Below are 16,213 nucleotides of genomic sequence, written 5' to 3' on the forward strand. Positions count from 1 at the left end.
AAAATGAACTCTATGAAATGGCTATCTTTAATTTTTTTGAAAATAATTAAATAAAAAATTATATTTTTTAACTTTTATACCAAAAGATTAAAATAAATTAAAACATGAAATATTTGTAGTTCTTGTCTCTGTGAATCTTATTAAAACAACCAGAGTTATAATATCTCCATTATTTTAGGAGATTACGCAAAGGGTAAATCTTCACGGGACACTGTATAAAATATTAAAATTAAAAATATATTTAAAACAAATGTTTTATTATAATAGATACGCCAATAATTAAAATACAATATCAAAAAAAGTTATTTATACTAATTATATTTTATTCTAGTACATAAAAATGTTTATAAAATATATAAAAAATATATTTATTGTTTAAAATATCTAAAAAGTGTTTGAATGTTAAACATAGTTATTTATATTAATTATATTACCCATCTTATGTAATAATATTAAAAGATGATCAACATTTTATTTTAATGCAGAGAAATATGTTGAGCGATTCCGCGTAAAAATTATATTTAAGTTCTAGTGTCATAACTTTGAACAATTTTTAGGTTAGGTTAATATATTTTGATGATGATCTATTATATTATTATTTATTTTCTTTATATTTTTCGTAGGTCCAATTGTCCCCCCGTCCTGCAAACGGCTATGTCCATTTGTTCTTATTCAAATAAAATTAGAAACATTTTAGTGGTGAATAAAGTTTAATGACTATACATTTTCAGTATTTATACTTAAAAAAATGTTAGACCCCAAAATGTTGGTTTTTATGTGTTGAATATAATTCTTTAAAAATAAAAAAATAAAATAAAATCTTAATTTTTATAACTTATTATGTGATAATAATTTTAACAAATCTTAAAAACAACTAATTTTACTCCAAGTCTCTAAATGTATAGAAAATTAAATTGTTAAAAAACATAAAAATAACAATCTATTTTACACCATAATCATATTCCTTTACTCCTTGTATTTTTTTTTAAGTATAAAACATTGTAATAAAAAAATAAAATAATAATAACAATATTGTGTATTATATTAATACTTAAATATAACTATAGATTACGTATTACATTTTTATGTATTAAAAAAAATATTCATATTACGTAAAAGTTTAGAATTATATTGAGCTGAATGAGATTAGTAAACTGAGCAACGTCTGTAGTTGGCCGAATAATTTATTACAAAAAAACATGCAAAAAAAAAATAATAATATTCATCTAACCTAAGCTTTCATTCTTTTCCAATAGATCCGTGCGTATGAACGATCTTTATGGAAAGTCTCCTAATAACAACAAAAATATAATATCATTAATATCGATTACAATTTACATTAATCGCTATTATACGTGTAATATGTTTCTATATAAACTATAATAGAAAGTACATTATAATATAATATACATTACCCACTATAACATTCATGTGCATTGTTTATATTTAAATCAAAGGCCTATGCGTTTGTATGATACTCAAGGTATGACCATTAATCGTGGTATGCTGATTTTAATGGCAAACATTAACACGTATAATATTTATATAATATAAATGCTCTGAATTAAATAATTAATTGTATTAAAAAAACCTTAAAGTACACTTGAAATTTTGAAAAATGCACCCCTTTTAAATACATTCAAATTGTAAAATAGTCAGTATAAAATAAATTACAATAGTGTATTAAAGAATAATAATTTAAAAAATATAAAAATTCCAAAACCGTTAAATATTTTAAATTAAAAAATACGTGGAATAAAGAACTTAATTTGACGTGTTTACAGAACATGTAAAATAATTATAAGCCTAAATTAAAAAAAAATCAATAAAAAAAAATTGCAAAATTGCAAAATTGCAAAATTAATGTTTCAAAAATGAATTCATTATTATCTAATTCTACTTTGTGCTAATAAAACTATGTTTTATAGTATTAAGTAAGGTAAAAATAATGTAGTTTTCTATACAAATTCACAATATTAATAATTATAATAATTGAATGTATTAATACTCACAAAATGCTCTTTTGAAGTCTCTTTAATTTTTCTCTTGTTGCTTTATGACGTTACACTAAACTTCATCACCAAACGATCAACGGGATCCACCTTATAATATAATTACGAATTTCAATAATTTAGAGTGTAATAATAATAATAATTTAAAAATTATAAGTTTATAATATTTTATTGCATATTATATTTTAATCGTAGGTTATATATATTAATATAATATGTACGTGAATGGTATAGATACTCGTACGTTATATTAAGATTACATTGAAAATCTCCAGTCACGGAGCATTGGGAATTAAGCCCATGAATTATACACAAGATAATTATTATTCAGATATTTGGAACATTTAATTTTTCGCATCATTCTACTATATATTTATACAATATTATAATCTAATATTTATGTAAATAAAATATAGGTAATATGTGTAAAAATTATTAACACTCAATATTGGTCACATCACTATTTTTTTCTAAAATTTTTCGTTGAACAATTATAATTGCGTCTGAATAATATTTGAACTGTACAATTTAGATATTAAATGAATGTAATATTATTTAGATATATTTTTAATAGCATTTTAGTGTGAATACATAGCTATAGATACTTAATAAACATTCAACAAAATTTTAGATTTCGATTAATGCGTGGTGTATATTCGATATACGGAATGACTCTTTACTATCGTTTAAGGTCAAAATACGAGGAATTAGCTATTTTTCTCCAATAAAGAAAAATTAGAAAATAACAACATCTCCATATTATGTTCTTAAATTATATTATATTAACTTTTTTTTTAAATATATTACCTCTGAATTATTACCTAACAATTATATTGTTTTAATGATTTTTTTGCGTTTGGTTGCAGATTCGCGTCTAGAATGGAATTAGCAACAGATACAACGAATATTGAGTTCCTAGTGTTACTCTCCCTTTGTAATATGGGCATACTGTACACAACACTACAAACCAAATTATTTTAATATTTGAAAAAAATTGATATAATTTTAGTCCAAAAATTATTTGTAAGATAATGGATAGGTACGTTAACTTTTTTATGTAGGAAAATCAACAAAAATTGACTACGGAGAAAAAGGTGTATCTCATTTTTGAAAACAGTTTAAGTCAAGTTGTCGCGCGCAGTTAATATGGTTACTTCCTATATAATTATATAAATCTTCATCACTGATCAAAAGGATGATTAGCATTGTAGAGTTATATAAAAACTGACACATATTTGTGACAATAAATTGCAGTACATGTAACTTTCTCATGTGCCACTAGAGATAAGGGATGACCGAATAAAGTTATCTGCCTCCAAGGAGAAAGGTAATTTTTAGAAACGCAGAAACCTTTGCTAAAGCCACCAATCACTCTGGTCGGTATAACCGTGTCAGCTTTTTTACCAGTACACCAGTCACATCAGCAACACCTAACACTGGATTCTATGAGCCAAAACTGCAAAACTGGACCTCATTTTTTAACGAGCTAAATCTGTGTTGTATTTATTTGGATTCACGTTTTCAGATAGTACTTTATTTGAGCCACCTTATTATATTACAGCACAATACATATATATATATACAGCTGCGAGAGACAGATTAGGCGCATTATTATCATATATTATACTTCGAATTAATATTTTATTTTGTATACAAATTGTATTATACGGTGTACTTAATCAAATTTTAATACGTGACCTTGAGAACCCTACGAAGATTAGAAGGAAGGTAAGAGCGTGAATTTAACATTTGTATCTAGTAGGTGATATAACGTTTTCCGGCACTTATAAGAGTAGGGGAGAGTCCTCCATACCATTTTCAGCCACCTTACGTGGCGGTGTCGATATAGTACACTTGCTGACACTTAGCAACCAATTATAAAATAATAACTAATTTTAGTTTCATCGATGCGCGACGCAATACGTTAGTGTTTGAAAAATAATATAGTTAATTTTTATTTTTATTTAATTTCTTTAAATTGAAAATAAATAACTCCTTTTATAGGTATTGTTTAGATTACGATAAATAATGATCATCAAGTTCTAACTTTTAAGTATATTTTATACTTTTTGTAACTGTTAGGAAACTTAACTATTAGCCATCATAAAGCTGTTGTATGCCGCACGTACTACCGTATTGTTCCAGACGTCTTTTTTGTGTTTTTTTTGTCACGAGATGGTGAATCCACTACTTCAGTCATCTCGATATCAGTTGACAAATGGTGAATGTAAAAAGGTCGACAACGTGCCATTGTGATGTTTAAATGCAATTCGAATTAATGTGGTACTAAATATATTTTCTGATTTATGCAAGTCTATTATAATAATATATTGTTTATTCTTAATTCAATAACAAAATAATTGTTGATTTCTTTTCAGCCAACAAACATAATATATTATTATGCTTAAATTTTCTCAACAAAACAAATCCGATATAAATTTTATGTATATATATGTCTCTATATTTCCCACCACCAAATATGTTAGCAGCAAATAAAATCGTTTATATCATCAATTTTATCATTATATCAATTTTGATATTATATTACTAGCTGAATTACCCGTCGTTGCCGGGTTTAAGTATAAAAAATGTCTACAGCCCAACTTTAACCGGACGGCCGCAGACCAAGACAGACGATTAATTTTAATAGGTATATAATAAAAAATAATAATAATTTTAATAGGTATATAATTTTATTATATTTCTATCAGCGTGAATAACCACCTGAAAATTAGTATTATTTTGACTTGCATTATCTATTTTGGTTTTTAACTCTCGAATATACTTATTTTCAGTATGCAGCATATTTTGTGGAAGCCGAATCGCCCGATTAGAATTGACGAACGTAACCACGTAGGCACTTACTGGCGTATAATAAACGACGCCGTACTCGTCGTCCGAGTAGTTATCGTTACCATTAATCATAGTATACTGATTTTAATAGTAAACAATAATAGATACGTATAATATTTGTATAATATAACTGTTGTGAGTTGAATATTTAAATGTATTAAAAAAAACTTTAAAATATGTACTTGAAATCTTGAAAAATTCACTGAAACGTCTGAAACCCCTTTTAAATACATTGAAATTGCAAAAAAATCAGTATAAAATACATTAGATACTATAGTCACTATGGTATAGTCGCTATATTATTCTTTAATACACTATACTATAGTATACTAAAGAATAATAATTTAAAAAATATAAAAATTCCAAAAGCGTTATATATTTTAAATTAAAAAAGACGTGGAATAAAGAACTTAATTTGATGTGCTTACAGAATATGTAAAATACTTATAAACCTTATAAATCAATAAAATGTATGTAAAAATTGTGATCAATGGATATGTTACAAATATCAAAAATATTAATAATATAAATATACCTATACCTAAAGTTAAAAAAAAAAATGAAAAAATAAAAAATTTCAAAAATGCAAAATTAACATTTCAAAAATGAATTAATTAAGTATGGTAAAAATAATGCTTTCTTCTATACAAATTCGCAGCATTAATTATTATAATAATTAATTGAATGTGTTAATACTCACAAAATGTTATTTGTTAGTTTCTTTTATTGTTAATTGACAGCCGACAGGTTCTACTGGGTATGTCGTACGTGGTTTCTGTACACGAGAACAAATGCACTATCGCAAATTTGACAGTGTCAATGTAGTATTCATTATAGCATTGATTTTATAATAAACTGTTATAAAATCAATAGTATATAACTGTATAAGTTAGCATAAGTCAATACCAACGTACCGTAAAATGGTGTGAATAGATTCGTGGTAAAAATAACTTAAAACTATGGCCTTAATATTTACAAAATTATAAAATTGTATACATAGATAATAATTATAAATCACATAATGGGCAATGGCAGGAAATTTCAATTTAACAATTAATATTTGTATTTAATTACAATAAGTTTAAACTCTAAAAACGTATGTCAATGTATAGGTACTTTTGACATTTTTAAATCGCCTTAAGAACAATTTATAAAAAATCACGTGTCAAGTTTTCTAGTTTTTTAACCTAGAAATAAGTTGTTATGAGTATAAACAAAAAGATGAACTAAAAAATTCAAATATTTCAATTACAATGTATAAATAGCTTAAAAAGACACAAACTCATAGTAACATTTGTACAGAAAATAATTTTAAAGTGTCCTGTTTAAATGGTTCAAGTTCACCATAAAAAACCCTCAATATTGAATTATAAGTAACACAAGTTACATAAAATTACAAATAAGCTCATAACTTATATGAAATATTGAACAAATACACAATATTTTAACCAGGGTTAAAAATGTATAATATTTGATAATCTGTGATATGTATCAATGTATCTATGACTATAATATAATAATATTTATTATTATTCAACAGTATACTTTTTTCTTACTTCTGATATAACGATGTACACGGAATGAAAAATGAGCTTTTAGTTTGTGGTCGAACCACAGCGAAGTGTTGTATAATCTAATAGTAATTGTTTACATATCAATATGAATGATTTATTTTTAAACATTTAATACAAAATAATAAGACAGGTATTTGAATATTTATTATTGACAGTCGAGTGTCGACAAGAATCAATTAACCATGGACAAGTCTACAGTTTTTAAACAATAAATATAAAATATAAAGTTTTTTATAAAAAATTGTATTTTGCCCCAGAGCGTAATTAAGCCTAATGTGGCAGTAATTTTGTGAAGAGTACTATAAAAAACTTGTGTTAATAATTATTAATTAATTAAGTGCTTTTACCTTATATTTGAATTTGTTGTGTTTTGTTTTATTTGTATACAACTAAAATAATCGGCATATAAAAGACAATATACATATTTTATTTAATACGTACATTATAAATATAATAAAATATATAACCGGTATGTATATCAAATAATACATTTTAGCCATGGACCGATGGACCAATTTTGAATAGGTAGGTACCACCTATTTTAAACAAGATAATATTATACATTACAATAATATAATAAATGATAAATGTACATTGTACAGGTTTCCAAATAATCAATAGTATACATAGTATTCATTAGGTATACGCTGTTATAAATGATCTAAGTAGTTATTAGGTAGTTAGGTACCAACTATAGGTAATACCTAATAAGTATAATACGTAATAAGCCATGATTTATTATGGTATGTTTTTATTATGGTCTGAATGCTTGATAGTATACTACTACTATACGCCATCACAGCTACGTCGTATTATTATTTTTGTACGATGCAGCAGCAGCACCTCACATGAAAAATGCAGGTGACACTATAAAAATTCTCTATCCTAAAATAACAAACATAACACGGATTACACAGAATTGCAGAACAAGTTCATGTGCATTATCCTAGAGTGGATAAACTAGTGTCAAGTGTAAATCAGGTTTCTTTAAAAGCCCTTTCATAAACTGTATTATTTAAAACAGTCAATCCTGGAAACCCCTTCCTTCCAAACCAACTCGCTGGGGAACTCGGTTAAAGCCACGTCATGTTATGACCAATACTTAAATCAAATTCGTGATGTACTCGTATTAGACAGCTTTATTAAAGCATACCACCACCGTTTGTTCTTATCAACCGCCACTTCGAGACACAAATAGCACGACTCGGTCAACACTCCCTCTTTACCAATTCTCGGGAGAGGTGGAACGGGGAACCAAACAGCCGGCTGTATGCCTGTATAAATGTATAATACGTGTCCCGGAATTCTATTAACCTCAAGCCTCAATAGTTTTTACCACTCCTGGTAAATATATACTAGGATATTTTTACTGCTCTCGGAGTAAATTCCATCCTAGTATATATCCTTGAATATCATTTACTTCCCAGAGAATGTCAAAAAATCCTAGTATATATTTACTATGGGGAAGTAAAAATTACCGGGGGTAAATATCGTCTGTTATAACAAAGTGTAAAATTAATATTAGTATTTCGATTTAATAAAATCTGACATTTATTACACACTCAAATTTGCATTTGGTGTTTGTGTTTTATTCTCACATCCCACATAACACCAATCTTGGGGGACAACGATAATCAACGATACAAGTCAATCGTTGAACGAAACTTTTCGAGTTATAAAAATATTTTATTTGAAATTCAAAATTTAAAGACAATATTGATTGTTTAATACTTTATTTATTTAATGTAATGAGTAACAACTTATTGAAAAAATACCAAACATTTATATAGTTTATAATAACTTTGCAGAGATGGAAAATATATTTAACTAATACTAATTTCTGATAAAATGTTAAAATTCAATAGTTAACTTAACCAACGTACAACCAATTTTCCACATATCATATCTTTCTTTCTTTCTCATTTATTTCATAAGACAAATCTAATATTGTAATATACTTATATACCAATAACACTAACAGTATAACAATATTAATAAATAATAGTTAACATATTTAGTGGAACAAAAAAACTTTTACAAATTTTAGATCTTGTTTATTTCAGCTCCAATAATTTCTAAATTATAATTATAACTATATTTGTTACGAATATAAACTTCACATTAGTCATATTCATATAGATTATAGACTGCCTTCGGGAAGAAACGGTGAAAAAAACCTGCTTATTGAACAATTATAATTGTTTAGATCGTGATTCTTTCAATTATTCTGTGATGATGCAATACCGCCATGGTTATAATCACCAAAAATAATACAACCCGTCATGTCTAAATCACCCTATACTGACAACCTTTGATTTTATCACAAAACATTAAAATTACAAAATATAAACCTTCAAATTCCCAAACACTGACGAGTAAACTTGTAAAAAAAATTAATTTGATTATTATAATGTAAAGTATCTTCAATTGATTAAAATACAATACCTAATAAAATAATAATTTATACACACTATTAAAATCCTATGTTATGTGAAAATTAATTATATATTATAAGACATACTAAACTAACATCACAAACCAGACAAAACCGGGAAAAATTTACACTTAAAAATAAATATAATAGTTACATATTATACAAATAATAAAACAATATTCGTGTTAAATACGAATATTTGTAGACTTTTAATTAATTGAACTTTTTTCACCGGACTTAAAGGTAAAATACTATAATAATTTATAGTCTGAAATATTACAATAACCCCTCACTCATTCACCTATAATTTTTTAATTTGTAAGAATGCGAGCTTATATAAGCTTTTTATCGGTTCATTATATATACAAATTTCATGAAAAGGGAAAAAAACTTTAAACTCTACACGTTGTGCCCATACAATTCAATAATATACATCAGGAAAACTTACTATCAACTAAATTAAGTTATATGTATATTAGGTTGCGTTTAAATATTTTAAGATTAAAAAACGGCGTATTTATAGTAATTGATTTTGTATATTTTTTATTGCTCATAATTTATCATTTCCGACATTTTTGCATAAAAAAAATATATTTAGTAGCAATAGTTTATAATTTAATGATATTTTTATTGCAATGTTCACATTTAAATAAAATAAACGAAGCTATTAATATACTATGCTAATTTTTATTAATTCTATAAGTAGTGTTATATCTTTATCGATTAATATAATTCTATAGTTCAATCAATACAAGGTGATTCACATTCACTAATCACGCTCACCTCAATTTTTCTTTTAATGAATTAATAAAATTTCTAATTTTAGAAGTTTTAAGTTTACTTTAAGATCATATTTTCAAACACTTAAATGATTTATACCATTTGAGCTAGTCCTATGACCATTCAAACTATATTTTTCATATGAGAACCAACCTTTTTACCATAATTTGTTAAACAAATTATTTTTTTTTTCTGAAAACATAATGCATCTAAATCACAATAACTACTCGTTCAAATATTAATTTAAATATATATATTCCAAAAAAAATCATGTGCTTAATAATTCACAAAAAAAAGATAATTTTAATTTGTAAAAAAAATTGGTATTACCTACCTTAATATTTTTCTTAAGTAGTATAAATAACTTAAGTATTTAAAAATAAAGTACAAAAGTATATTTAAAAATTCCATAAATCAAAAGTTGTATAAATGTGTTATTGAATGGAAACAATGGGGTGAACATGTTTGGTGAACCATGCTGTATATAAAAAACACTTATCACACAGTCTATATTATATGATAAATTAAATAAAATCTTTTTTTTGTACAAATGATTATTTTATTACTAAAATGAATTAAAATATGTTCATTTTATACTTGCTCTTAAATATTAGCGATCTATCAATTCTCAATTTAATTTTACTGAACCTAAATATTCATTATTGATAGGAATAATAGTATGTGTGTATACTGTACTGGAGTTGTTTATTATATATTTAATTAAATTTTTAAATTAATTGTATTATTTATTATAAATTATAAATATCTCATTGATTATCGTTCATCAGTGAATAAGATATAACATAGATTATTTAATGTATTTATTATTCGTAGCAAAAACCAACATGTAATAAAAATATTGAATAGCGAATAGGTATTTGTATTTAATAATGAGTAATAACTATTATTATTTATCAATAACCAACCTAATTAGTAATTTGTCTTATACTCTTATCTGTCCAAATAAACATATTATAATTTGGTTTACGTCATAATACTTATATAGTTTATATACATGCACAAAATAATCAATTTCCATAATTATTATCAGTAAAAAACTAATGATTTATTGTTAGTAAGGTTATTATTTGTTCATTTTGTTCTTTTATTAAATTACATTTCATCTTAAAAAAAATTTTAAAAAGTATTTTCCAAATGTAATTTTCAAAATCTAAATACTATACTTTTAAAAAATAAACCTACCTTATACCTAAACAATCTAACAAATGTCTGAACTTAAATAGTTGTACACTTGTGTTGTACAATATTTGATTAAAATGGTATTAAATTAAATTATTATATAATGCAAATGAAAATGAAACACATGCAATATTTTATGTAGGTTCTATATTTTATGTTAGTATTTAAGAGTTTTATAAATTTAATACATTACACATCGCGTAATTTTTAATTTATCGTAAGTTACCCAACAATACCAATGCAAAAGTACTAATGTAAAAATTATTTTAAAATGTTTTTTATTTTTCTGTAATGCCTATAATTCTACAAGATATACTAGTTATTTTAAAACTTTCAATTTATAACATTCTATTATGAGTAGGTGCATTAATAACTAAAAAATCATAGTAACAAATTAATTTGTAGATATTTCTAATTCAACATTAGTAGTTACCTACTACCTACTACATAGTACATACCATCTCAATAATATATTAGTTTATCTATCCCTTATCTCATTATGTATACATAACAATTTGATAAAATTCTACTAAATAAATTTAATAATTGGTATAGTAGACTATAAGAACACCAATAAATTCGTGTAAAATTAATTGATAGTTACGGTTACTCAACCTTTCAACACAGATGTGTAAATATTTCACACGGCGTTTAGAAGTTTTATTAGTACCGAACAATTTAAAATTATTTTACACCTGGAAGTTTAACAAAGTAGGCGCCTACTTATACCTATACCTAATAGTTTATATTCTTATTAGCATAATGTTAGTACTAGGTGGTTGTTGTTTGTTATTTCTACAGGCTATAAAAAAAGTAATTTAAAATGTTAGAAGGATTTAATACAAATGCAAACGTAAGAAAGTGATGACAATAGTTTTACACAAATAAACTTGTAACTTTTGAATGTATAATACTGGAAAGAAATTAGAATAGTCGTAATAGCCTATATGAGCATACACAATATCTGATGCAATATGATCGTTGTATTGCATCTCGCAAGAAGCATATTGTTATTATAGAATACGGTAAAAGTTGTTTTATCCGATACGATACTGAACTATAGTAAATAAAAATATATATGTAACATGATTTGTAATGTTAATTTCATCCTGATTTTGAAAAGTTTTTTATACATTACTATACTTATTAATGTATTCATTTTAAGTTGTTCTTGAAATTTAAATCACAAAAACATAAAATGCAATAAACCTACAAATTATTATACTTCCATAATATGCGTTCTATGACACATACGTAGAATGATAGAACACATTACTTGGTTTTTTATTGATAAAACTCAAAAAAAAAAATATATACTACGAATGTAAATTATTCTAAATAATTCTTTTAAGATTATGAGCGGAAAGTTGAAAATATTGATTATAGTATTTTATTATGATTCAACAATTTTTATTATTTATTGTTGTGATTCAAAAAATAATATACCTATATTTAGCCATATAGGGAACTTGAAACTTTTGTTAATGCCTTCAATCCTTCATAGTACATTATTATTATTATTTATGGAATTTTATAAAATATTTATTTTAAACTATTAGCTATTTATACTATGAACCGTTTCGGTTTCATTCACACCATTCTACAAAAGTCGGTATTTACTCAAAAGTTATAACAATAGTATATGGTATAAATATACAGAATAATACACCAAGTATATTATGTTCACATTCATTTTCCTGTTTAGTAATGAATTTATTCAAAATCTATTTTTTTAAATTTTTAAATGTATTTTTCATTTGAAAAAAAGTTTGTATCTCCACAAGATACACCTATAATAATAGGTAACAACAATCTCAATAATTTGAAAAAATATTTTTAGATAAATTTAAAATTCCAAAAATTCTGATTTTAAGAACTACATTATTGAAGAAAAAGGTGCATGCTTGGTGAATCACTATGTATACGAGTACTATACTACTATTATAATAATTAATAATATAATAAATTAAAATATTTTAGCAATAAAGTAATTCAATGTATTACTAACTGTAAAATAAAAACAATAGTAGTGTAATAAATGAATCATACAATATCGTTAGTAATATAGAGTATACATAATATATTAACTCCGCTCGAAATCGTTTATCATATGCAATGACTTATCACTGAATTAAAATTTAACACATTTATAACAATTTAAGATTATGTTTCTTATAGGTAGGTAGTTCATACTGGAACCAACAAATTTAAAAAAATAATAAACACAATTATTTTGTAAAGACATTTTAAGTTCAAACTTGGATGAAATTACATATTTTTCAATGAATAATGATGTTAATTATTTTGTTGTAATTTATTATTCGTGGGAATTTACAACTTTTAAGTGTATTTTACATTTTACTGTAGGTACTTACGTAATGTCGTTTTGAAAATATGTAAATTAATTTTAAGATATTTCTTATTTATTCCATAAACGGCATAAACATATTCACACTATTTTACAGTGGTACAAGGTGATATTGACTCAAAAATGTATAACAATTAACAATAGTAAAATAGGTATGATATAAATATATAATAGGTATTATAATTATATAATGCTACCTATGTTTTTGGAAAAGAATTAAATCAACCTATTTGAATACAAATAGTAAAATAAATTACTTTAAATATAGACATATCAAAAAACATATCATATGTACAAAATATACTTAATGATATAGGCTGACAGTAGGTCTGCTCAGAATCGTTTTTTGTATTGATATATCATTGAATTGAAATTTAACACATCCATTACAGTGACCCACTTGACACCTACCGTATATCTAAATGATACCCACTTTTACATCGTTCGTTTGTATTGCATTTTGAAATTTGAAACGCTTAAAAATAAAACAGAGTATAACGAAACAAGACTGTAAATAATACTATATAATGCCAAAACGTATTAAGTACTATCATTGATTATAAATACTATACTGTTTATACTACTCAGTTTTTATAATCAATGGTACTATAACCCTAATACAAATCACAATAATTAAAAATCCTTCCATAGTTATGTGGTCAATTGGTCAAAAATAAAGATAATTTTGATTATGTTATTAATAATTTCCGAGTCAATTCAGAAGATTATTAATTAATGCATCCATTAATCATTATCATAGAATAAAAAAAAATACTTATTAAATTAAACCAATTATGTTGGTAAATAGTATTTACTAAATACCATATTTTTAGTGTCTCTTGTAAAATTATATTTATGGTTTTAACTATAGATTTAGAAGCACAATTAAATCATCGAGTAACACTATTGACCCTCCTCCAATCAATTATTATTGATTAATATATCTTTAGCTCAGATTATATTTACAGTGTAGTCCGTGACTCTACTAGGCTAGAATGTTAGTCATTTAAAAAATGCTATAAAATATATTAAATTAGAAACTAACATTTTCAAAAATATTAAAGTAAAGAAAAAAGAATTTATAATAGCACCAACAAAAGATAGAATAAATATCGTAGTATAATTTATTCGTAAATCTAAAATTACAATAATAATATAATCTATGCGTAGTATGCACACCTTCACATAACAACTGGTACTGGATAGAATATTAAGGGGGGATAAGGAGGTTATCCCTCTTAACTCATAGGTTTATAAATAAATAGGCATTATAATGTGTAAAAAAAAAAAAATATATTTTTTTGTTTGTTGCCTTATCCCTTCCCATTCCACTTATAGATCAGCCGCTGAATAACAACAATAATATAGCAATGTAAACATTGTAAACACGATAAAATCTAACAGAATAATAAAATGAAATCGTACCATTATACTATTTTAGTTAATTGCGTTAGGTACTTCTACTAAATATACTCAACTCTATAGTAATATGAAATTCAGCTACATTTCAACATTTATTTTCTGCAGACAAATAGGTAATTAAATTACCATCAAGTACTCTATACTTGATACTAATACTATATTATAGGCTATAGGCTATAGCTGTGTGTATTATGTAAATATATAACAAACTAATGAATAATATAAGTACCTATAACCTATAGATTCATTTTTCATTCATAACATATCAATTGAGAACTATTGAAGTATTATTTAAAAAATATAAACATTACAATAAAAAAAAGTATTAACAGAATTATTTAATGTAATAATGAACATTATTTTCCACTTTTTCGGTGTGTTTTTATGTAATTGCAAACAATATTATTTATTATTCATAGGGACCTCATCCTACTCCTGTCTATTTATTTATTTTAAAATATTTTTTTATCCATCCACATTTTAATCTAACAAATTACATATCAAATATAACAGTTTTACATTTACTATTCAATAAACACCATTGAAGTCAATTAACTTTTATATTAGTATTCTTTATTTATAAAATACTATACACTTGCGTTCAATAAATCGAATTTAAATTCAAAGTGCAAGTCGTCTAAATAATATTCTATCATGATTCATGATATCAAATTGCAATTAATTTAAATGAAAACACGTCTTGGGCATCATTCTGTGTTTTCTCAATTGGTTCAAAATGACAACACGCATTGTCTACATGAAATCAATGTAAAAACAAACTACATAAACTAATCGAAATTCTAAATGATATTTTATTATAATATTATTATTATTGTACCTATTTACTAATATTTTAATCTAATAAAATTGAAATAAAATTGAAATCCTACGTTTTGTTTTATTGATTTTTATGTTATTCAATATAAGTAATCTATTGTAATTTGTAAATTAATATCACTTGTGATTCGATTCGCAATTGTTCAATTCAAATATTTATCGAGTAAAAACTAAAAACATCAGTCTTTCGGTGTTCGTCCATTGTACAACATAACTGCTCCCATAGCACTGTCCTGCCAACAGTTTAAACATTACATAACTACATATTTAAATATTGGAATGCATACGATCTGTAATTTTATTTTTATACAATAAGTGAATTTAATAAACTTTTTTTTTAACTTTTTAACTATACTCTATATGGCACCTTATTATACCGTATTGAAAATAATTAATTTATAAATTTACTTAAATTACCACAGAATTGGGCATTGATCATTTCTGATATTTAGGTAATTTAAAATTAAAATCACAGTAGGATAAGAACTTAGGAGAGGTACACATATATACACATTACGCACGTCGCACACGTTGCATACACTCGCATTTTGATTTAATGATTTTATAGTCTATAATAGGTACACCAAGTGACCGTTAAAAACAGAAAAAAACTCCCCAAAAAAACAAATTAAAAATAGTCCAAGAAAAAAACATTTGATTAAAAAAATGCACTTGTTTTTCTATGTTTAATACAAAAACTAAAAATTACAAATAGTATAATATATTAATTTAT

Source organism: Rhopalosiphum padi, chromosome 1, assembly GCF_020882245.1.
Source record: "Rhopalosiphum padi isolate XX-2018 chromosome 1, ASM2088224v1, whole genome shotgun sequence".
Taxonomy (NCBI): Eukaryota; Metazoa; Arthropoda; class Insecta; order Hemiptera; family Aphididae; genus Rhopalosiphum; species Rhopalosiphum padi.